The sequence below is a fragment of the Hemicordylus capensis genome, chromosome 2 (assembly GCF_027244095.1).
Source record: "Hemicordylus capensis ecotype Gifberg chromosome 2, rHemCap1.1.pri, whole genome shotgun sequence".
Taxonomy (NCBI): domain Eukaryota; kingdom Metazoa; phylum Chordata; class Lepidosauria; order Squamata; family Cordylidae; genus Hemicordylus; species Hemicordylus capensis.
Genome location: NC_069658.1, coordinates 162,756,918 through 162,766,047, shown reverse-complemented (window position 1 = coordinate 162,766,047; position 9,130 = coordinate 162,756,918). Strand labels below are relative to the sequence as shown.

The following is a 9,130-nucleotide window of genomic DNA, read 5'->3' as shown; positions in this document are numbered from 1 at the left end:
TGCTGCACTGGAGACATTGATGTTTTTAGGGATGCGGAGAGGGAGGGAGGGAGGGGTGTTAGTAGGAACTGTATATACCATCAGAGACTACACTGCCACAGCTTCACTTACCTCAATCTACTCAAGAAAGAAGCTGCTCCATTGACACAACATATTATGCTATAAAATTTTGTCTATGCTGCTGGATATATCAAGTTCAGATGAAGAAAAACGTCGTGCAATAATTCGTTTGAGAATGAGATGCAAAATCCAGTTGCCCTGTGAACAGGGGCATGGCAAATTGAAGAGGGCCCTGGCTAAAAAGTGAAGATGGGCCCCTGCCCCTGCCCCTACCCCACCCCCCTCTTCTTCAGAGAGGCATGAGCAGGAAAGCAAAGGACAAGCTGTCACCAAGGCCGGTGGGTCCCTCTCCCCCTGGGCTTCAGGGACCTTTGTCCCCCATTGTTCAATTGTAGCCACGCCCCAGCTTGAGAATATTTTATTGAAAAAACAGGATAGAAATCATGCTTCTAGACAAAGACCTTTAGCTGCACGAAAAATGTCTGTGTTGGATGTCTGCCTTACACTTGAAACATCTCTTCATTTATGAATTCCTTCCCACCAAAACACTAAACACACTTCTTTTTTAAAAAAAGTTTGTAGAACTCCAGATTTTTAAAAAATCTTTGTCAGGCTGAGCTGCAAAACTAGGAAACACTTCATAAAATGGCAGCCTGTGAATCAAACGCAAAAAAGAAGCAAGAGGTTGCTGAAAGGAGAAATAAATGTAAGAGCAGCATTGAAGCCAGGTAAAAAAAATTCAACAAGATTTTTTTTTTAAAAAAAAGTAAGATTGGTTGGGGTGGGGAGAGAGATTAAATTACATTTCTTCATCTTATCTGACACACTCTAGTTGGTGTATGAATTGTTTAAGACAGTGCCTCCTTAGAACAAGGAAAGTGGCTATTCTAGGCCCCCATTGTGAAGGCTCCTTTGCAATTGCAAGCAACACAGGCAGCTGTGGCACTATAGAGGAAGGAGGTTACAGCATTCAGGAAGTGACAGGAGGAGGAGGAGGAGGAGGAGAGAAAGAAAACAGGAGGAATCCACTAGCTCTTGGAGGCAGTTCTGAAGGAATGCAGCGTATTACTTTCTTCAATTTAAACTATTTGCTCACTAATCCTAATCTGGATGTTATTCATATCGTGGCCAAATATTGTTATATAATATGCCAAATGCGTATAAATGTAGTCTGATTTTATATTACCATCTTATTATTGTTATTATCATTATTATTTTAATATTGTTGTATTGCTGGTCTACGACCGAAATAAAGTTTACTGCTTACTTTCTTCAATGCACTATCAAAACCTACCCCAAAGACTCAACCCTAAGTGCGTCCAAGTTTTATTGATGGTTGATTTAATTTGTTTTATATGATGGATAGTTGTTGGGTTTTAATTGTACACTGCCCAGAGATTTTATGTAGGGTGGTATATACAGATGATAAATGAATAAAGAAAGTTCTGGAACCCTGTAGACTTCCCCCATAGAAATCAAAAGGAACAGTCATCTGCTCTCACTAAATGAGTGGCAATGGTTCTTGGTATGCTAGCCATATCTGTAATCATGGGGAAAGTTAACATCTCAAGAGCCTGAGGGGAACAGTCTTAATGCTTAAGCAGAACCATTTGCTACTGTGTTGGGGTTTTTTTTAGAGGTGACCCTCGTTATTCGCGGGGTTCCGTTCTAACCTATAGAGAACGGAACCTTACCCCTATGGGAATCTAGCAGCAGCCACCAACCTGCTCTACACTGCCTCCTGGTGGGCACATGAGAGCATTGCCACACTCTGGAAAGAGCAGAGGACAGAGCCCATGGGGGGGGAGGGGGAGGGGGGAGAAAGCTAACAGATGTGTGTCCCAGTAGATGTGAATGGGTGTCAAGATGGCACGGAAGGAAGTAGTCTTTGTGTCTTGCAGAAACAAGAGCAGACCCCAGCCACAAAGGTAGCTGTTTGGATGAATGGCAGCGGATGGAGGTGTGGGTGTCTGCTCTGAGGGGCCTGCGGTGGTGGTGTCTCTTTAAACAGGGTGGGCAAGAGAGCCCTCTGATTTCTCAAACAGATAGAAGAACATGAAGGGTGAGGTTTGAAAGAACCATTACTACTACTACTACTACTACTACTACTACTACATATATTCCACATTTTGACACAAGTTTCCAAAACAGTTTATGTAATAATAATAAAGAAAGGTAATAATAAGAAGAAAGAAAGAGTAATAATAAAGAAAGAAAGATGGATTCCCAGTCCCCAAAGCGAGAGAACAATCTAAAAAGAAACATAAAATAGACACCAGCAAACATCACTGGAGGGTTACTGTGCAGGGGGTAGAAAGAGCCAAGTGCTCCCCTCCCCTGCTCCATGAAGAGAATCCCCACTTTGCCCTCCACTTGGGATCCTCTTGCCCAGTTGGCAGGAGATGCCCCCAAGTCCTGAAGCAACCTCTACAGGCAAGAGGACCAATGGCCATTGCTGAGGCTCGTGACACATCCTCTTTTATGACACTTCCGGGGCTCAGCTGCTCTTTGTGGGTGAGTTAGGCGAGGTGGAGAGGAGCTGGAGAGATAGAGAGGAAAGAGAGTGTTAGAGAGTCCGTTTCTGTTTGTCAAATTTATTTATTTATTTATCCATCCATCCATCCATCCATCTATTTATCCATCTATTTATTCATCCATCCATTTATTTATCAATTTATTTATCTATTCAGTGTTACAGTTAGTGTTAGTGTTATATTGTTGTTTGTTGTTTGTTTGTTTGGGGTGGTTTGGGGAGGGGTCTGGGGGGGAGGGAGGGACAGTCAGCTTTTAGTTACAGGAGGGATAGTTAGTCGGGGGGGGAAGAGTTAGACAGGGAGGGAAATGGGGGAGAAGATGAGGAAAGACTTCTTCGCAATGTAAGTTGGATTTCATCACAGCTTTGCCTGTCTCCCTCTGTTCCTGGGCCAGGTCTGACTAGAGTCCCCTGCCCACCAAATTAGGAAGGGCAACAGCTGTGAAGACACCTATTGTGATGTGCTCCACAGATGTCCCAATTCTAGGGGAGAATTTGAATCCACCCCTCATTTAGCTGGATGAGAACAGAGCTCAGAGAGGAGGTCTGGAGATGAGTGGTTTTTAAAGTCTAAAACAGCAAGGGTTTGTTTCAAAGAAGTTACAAACTTAGATAGAAAGCCTGCACCCTGTACTAACTAGCTCATGGGGAGGGAGGGAAGGAAGGAAGGAAGGAAGGAAGGAAGGAAGGAAGGAAGGAAGGAAGGAAGGAAGGAAGGAAGGAGTTTACCAGGAGTGTCAGCCCATCAGATGAAACTCAGAGATGGACAGAGCGAGCGAACAAGGGAACAGTCCTAAACTCTCTGCCTCTGTTCCTAATCTATGAGTGCTGAGAATTGATGCTTATGCAGTCCCATTTCCAACATGGGTCCCATCAATCTATGGGTCCCATCATCTCTCATCAAGCGTGAAGACTGTAAGATAAAATTCAATGTGGGGAGAGCTGGTCTACCAGTTGGTGTTCTGGGAGGACTAGTCTAACCATTAACCCAATTGGTAGGTGCACCTCTGTCATCCCCGCCCCCATTCTTTTCTTCTTTCTAAATGAAAAGGTCCCAGTTGCCTCCACCTTTTCCCTTCCGGGAAGGAGCTGAACCCCTGAGCTCTTTCATGGTCCTTTACTATACCTTTCCAAGCGTTAACATAAGCTTGGTGTGTTGGGTTGAGCAGAACCGCACACAATGTCTCTGCACCAATTCATTTTGGCAGCTGTCTCTACTTAATTCCTCAGCCGGAAAGAAGACAATGCAATAGCTGGAAACATATTAGACTACTTGTCTTGCTGCCCCGGCTGTTCTGCAATCCTTCCCTGTCCCATTGGCCCCCTCTCCTCCAAATGTCTGCTTAAAGGTCTCTTGCTCACCTTCTCTCCTCTCTCTGCAAGGTTGCGAAGGGCCTGCAGCTGCTGCAGGGAGCTGTTTCAAGCCTCCCCCTCATGTGACTCCATCACTGGCAAGCCCCCCAGATGGAGGTTCTGGCAGAGGAGGAACCGGATTGAGCCCACTCTGGCTCCTCCTCCAACTGTGGCTCCTCCGCCAACTCCGGTTCCTCCGCCAACTCCACAAGGGGGCTCCCAGGCATCTTCGGGAGTCACCATCGGTGAGGAGGTGCCCCAGGCTCCTGGGGAATGGTTGGGACTGGGGGTGACTGTTTGAGGAGGGTGGGATAGCTATTGCTTAGCAAACTGGCAGATTTGTGGACCTTCATTTAAAATTGAGGGGCCTGAATGTCTTCTTCCCTTCCAGAATTGAGCCCTGAAGCAGAGAAGATAAGAGAACGAGATCAGGTAGGGTATCATGGAGTAAAGGGCAGTCCTCCACAGAGCCCTGGTCATTTCTGTGAGAGGCATTTGCCCCATAGGGGATCTGGGAGCACCCACCCTCTGCTCTGATCCCTTTCCCAGTTCTGCTGCAGTCTCCCTGAGAAGCAGCAGAATAATCCATGGAGGGGGTGGGTTCTCAAGAAAGGACTTGAAGCGACCCACAAAGGAAGGGTGTCTGGTCCATTTCCAGGAAGTCACAGAGAAATCCATCCATCACTAACCACTCAATGCTTCTAATTTTCAGGTCATCCTCTGGTGGACAACCTTGCTGAATTCCATTGTGGAGAGTGTGCATGACGCTGAGTCCTGGTGGGAGTATCCAGCGGAATTCGACAAGGTGATGGCTGTGAAAGCCGTTTTCTCTATGTAAACCACTTTGGAAACCTCTGTTGAAAAACAGTGTGAAAATGTTGTTGTTGGAGCTATCCCAATGAAGTCCATGGGTACTGATCAACTCTCCTCTGCTCTTTACCTTCTCCCAGGAGATAATGGAGGATGTTACAGCGCATCCGGACCCTGGCTCCTTCTTCAGGAAAACCCTGGACACCGTCACATTGCTCAGGTAGACTCATAGTGATCAGGGATTAAATCGGAGGGGTCTGTGTCAGGAAAGGGCAGTGGCAAACTAGACAAGATCTGTAACTGGATCTGCCCCTTTTAAAAAGATGACAATGAATTCTAAGGGGTTTTGTAAAATCTTCTTAAGTTATAAGGCTAGAGGTAGATAAGGCTAGAGGTAGCCTTACCTGCATCAGGGCCTCCCGAGGCATGGATTGGTCATTTTTGAAAAAAGAGGAGAAACTATCACAGAACAACCATTTTTACGCTTGCTTAGTTGCCCTGTTCCTCTTCTCTACATGAGCTTCCCTTGGCTGAATCACCAGCCCTGCTCACACTATGAAATCTTATATTCCCCTCTCCCCACTTCCAGGAAAATGAAGACGCCGTTGCCCCAAGCGCTCCGGTCGGCAGTGCTGCACGTGGCGGTGTCCGGGGCCAACTACCTGGAGCCAGGGACCCAGGTAAATTCTCATTGAGCTTTTTCCTCCTGTGGCACAGACTCCTGCTGCTTCTGCTCCTGGGATCCTTGAAATGGTTTGACTGCCTGCAGAGGTTCTTCCTTACATTTCTGAGATATAACGTGCAAGCTCTTCTTCCGGGATCATTGTGAGTGGCCTTTCCAACTTCCAAATATCCTGGTTTTTTCTCGCCCCAACTGGAATCAAACACGATACTGCCATAAGCATGAGTGCTTTTTCAGTATTGTGTTCTTAAGACAGGTTGTCTTTCCTGCTCATGACTGATCTTCTCTCTTCCCCCTAGAATGAGACCTTTCACTGTCTCCAAAGGATGCTTAGGGGGTAGCTGGAGGAGGCCCCCTCGGCTCACAACTTGGCCAGCATCTTGAAGGTAAGTGCAATTTAATGTGTAATGTGCAATTTGATGAGTAATGTGCCCTATTCGGACATTAGGCAGTACGTGTGTACAGGTGTCTGAACACTTGGACGTGATTTTGTGTGCATGACTGTAGTTGCATTCCTTTAAAAAGTGCACCTTGGTGGAGGCCCCTCCAAGGCATGGTCCAGATGGGAAATTTCTTGCAGTGCCTGTCTTCCACAGCCTATATGTATAGCTGTTCTTGTGTACGGTTCTGCACCTGTGCACTGTCCACTCATTGTCCAAGTGTTGAACATCAGGTGTGAATGGGGCTTCTGTCTTCATCCTTTCAGACATCTGCACCTGGTCTGAAAGAAAGAAGCAGCAGACCCCATTCTCTTTGTTGATTTAGAGTATTTCTATGCCACTTCCCAGTTAAAAGGAAACTGGCTGAGAAGAAGGAGGAAAACATCAATCCAATAAACAACCCTTCACAAATATTTATGATCTTTTAAACTTAATTTTGGGAGAAGTTTGTACAGGAAGAGATCACCCTTAAACTTGTTTGGGCCGTCAGTCAATTGATATTCCTGTAATGGGGCCAATTCCTTCCGGGCTTAGCTCTCAGTCGCATGGCCAGGGATGATTGAGGCCAGTGCAATGACTGAGCTGCTCTTTCAACCCACAGGAGCTCCAAAGGTACAGCACTGCAAAGGATCCCCAACTGAAGGCTCTGGGCCAGGAAGCCTGCAGCTGTCTCCTGCAACATGCGGCCAGCCTGCCAAGTTTTGATGTAAGTCCCCCTCTGTGGACATGACTTGGCTATTCTTCAAAATCCTCTGGGACCCCTGTCAGGTTCCAGGTTCAGAAGAAGACCTCCTATTGGTCTCTGGTCACCCTGGGGCTGCCTTTTGATACTCATAGAGATGGGGGGGGGGAGTCCAGATATTGAATAAATAAAATGCATCTCTATTTCTACAGATGACAACACTGAAGTATCCTTTGCCAAAAGAAATAAAGAGCAGCATCCAAGGTAACCTATATGCACGAGTCCCTCCTTCCCTCTTATCAAAGTCAATTCAAATAAGAAAATCAAGTTTTTTCTCTTCTCTTCAGACAACCTTGTCTTAGAAGATTTTAACAAGGAGGAGGAGTTTGATAAATGTATGAGAATCAGAAAGGAGAGAGTGGGAATGATTGAATACCCATTTGATATAAGCCAGAGAAGCCTGTTTTGTTTTGTAGGTTGAGAGATATGCTTTTCATAAGAAAAAGCATAAGAAAAATAACTTGTGTCCACAGCACAACAGCTAAACAAAGGTTGGTGCAGGGAATTGTCCAAGATGTGTCCTCCAGTTGACTGTATCTTGTAAATGTGGTTTTTACAACTTTTACAACCCTTCCAGAGAGTTTCAAAAATCAAAATCTATCACAGAGAGGTAGTAAGAAGCAGCTTTTTAAAGGGAATCTTTTCCCCTCCAGATTCATTTAGCCCCTTCCTTACTGATCTTCAAATCTCTATTGAAGACTTTTCTTTTTTGCCAGGTTTTTGCCCTGTAGTTGACCTATTTGCTTTTGGTTAGTTACTTTTGTTTTTAATTCAGAATGTCATGTTTAATGTTGTCTTGCTTGCATGTTTTTGTGCACCGCCCGGAGTCTATGGGGTTTGCAGTATTATCAAATGTTTCAAATAGCCCCTGGTGGCGCAGTGGTAAAACTGCCGCCCTGTAACCAGAAGGTTACAAGTTCGATCCTGACCAGGGGCTCAAGGTTGACTCAGCCTTCCATCCTTCCGAGGTCGGTAAAATGAGTACCCAGAATGTTGGGGGCAATATGCTAAAATCATTGTAAACCGCTTAGAGAGCTCCGGCTATAGAGCGGTATATAAATGTAAGTGCTATTGCTATTGCTAAATAAATAAATAAATAAATAACAAATTGACAGAAATCCCCTCTCTTCCCCTCTCTTTTAGATGTACCCTGATGAGGCCTCTCTCAATGCTGCCAGATTGAAGTAAAAAGCCACATCACAGCTGCATCAAGTGATATATCCGGCTATAGAGCGGTATATAAATGTAAGTGCTATTGCTATTGCTAAATAAATAAATAAATAAATAAATAACAAATTGACAGAAATCCCCTCTCTTCCCCTCTCTTTTAGATGTACCCTGATGAGGCCTCTCTCAATGCTGCCAGATTGAAGGAAAAAGCCACATCACAGCTGCATCAAGTGATGAATATGTGTAGTGAAATAGCCTTTAAAATTGCTTGCTGTTGGGGACAGGGGGTGTCGACATTCTTTTAATTAGATTCTTGCATCTCTACATCTCTTCAAATCCACTAAAGACTTCTCTCTCAAACTGGTACAGAGAATACATGTGCAGAGTTGACAAATTCAGATGTAGCATCTGCTAGATCTAATAATAACACCAGAATTAATAAGTGAAAGAGCAAAGAAAATTAAAAATTGGCCTGTGCCAGGCGACGATGAACTGCATGGCTTGTTAGGCTTAAACACCTAACAAGCTCTCATAAACAACTATCTAAACAGTTCAATCACATTTTGCAAGGAGGTGATATTGAACAATGGATAACAACTGGGAAAACTCATCTCATAGTGAAAGACCCAGCAAAAGGTGCAGTTCCAAGTAATTATATACCGATAACCTGCCTGCCAACCATGTTCAAATTATTAACTGGAATAATAGCAGATGAAGTGGTGCAACACTTATTAACTAACAAACAGCTTCCAGTTGAACAGAAAGGAAATTGCCCGAACACCAGAGGCACAAAAGACCAGCTGCTGATTGACAAAATGATTTTAGAAAATTGCAAGAGAAGAAAAACAAATCTAAGTGTTGCATGGACTGACTACAAGAAAGCCTTCAACTCATTGCCTCACACATGGATACTAAAATATTTAGAAACAACTGGTGTCAGCAAAAACATTCAAATATTTATAAAAAATGCAATGAGCATGTGGAGTACACAGTTCATTATCAAGGACAGTGAAGAAGAATGGTCAGTCTTCAAGATGGTTAAAATGGTCAATAATGAGAAACTATTCAAAACCAATGAAACAAAGCAGGCCTACAAGAAAGAACAAGTCAAGAACCGAGCAGAAAAATGGAAAAATAAGCCACTGCATGGTTAATATTTGCACAATATAAGTGGAAAATCAGAAATCACCAAGATCTGGCAATGGCTTAAGAATGGCAACTTGAGAAAAGAAACAGAGGGTTTAATACTGGCTGCACAAGAACAGGCACTAAGAACAAATGCAATAAGAGCAAAAGTAGAAAAACCAACAACAAACAGCAAGTGCTGTCATTGTAAAGAA

The 9,130-nt window shown here is 44.2% G+C and overlaps 1 long non-coding RNA gene across 1 annotated transcript; it reads left to right on the top strand.

Annotated features, from left to right (window-relative positions):
- Positions 1-4,654: 4,654 nt before the first annotated feature.
- On the top strand, positions 4,655-5,429 carry LOC128342171 (uncharacterized). Its single transcript, XR_008314817.1, has 3 exons — positions 4,655-4,751; positions 4,897-4,976; positions 5,346-5,429. It is a non-coding gene; the product is annotated as an uncharacterized LOC128342171 (long non-coding RNA).
- The last annotated feature ends 3,701 nt before the right edge of the window (positions 5,430-9,130 follow it).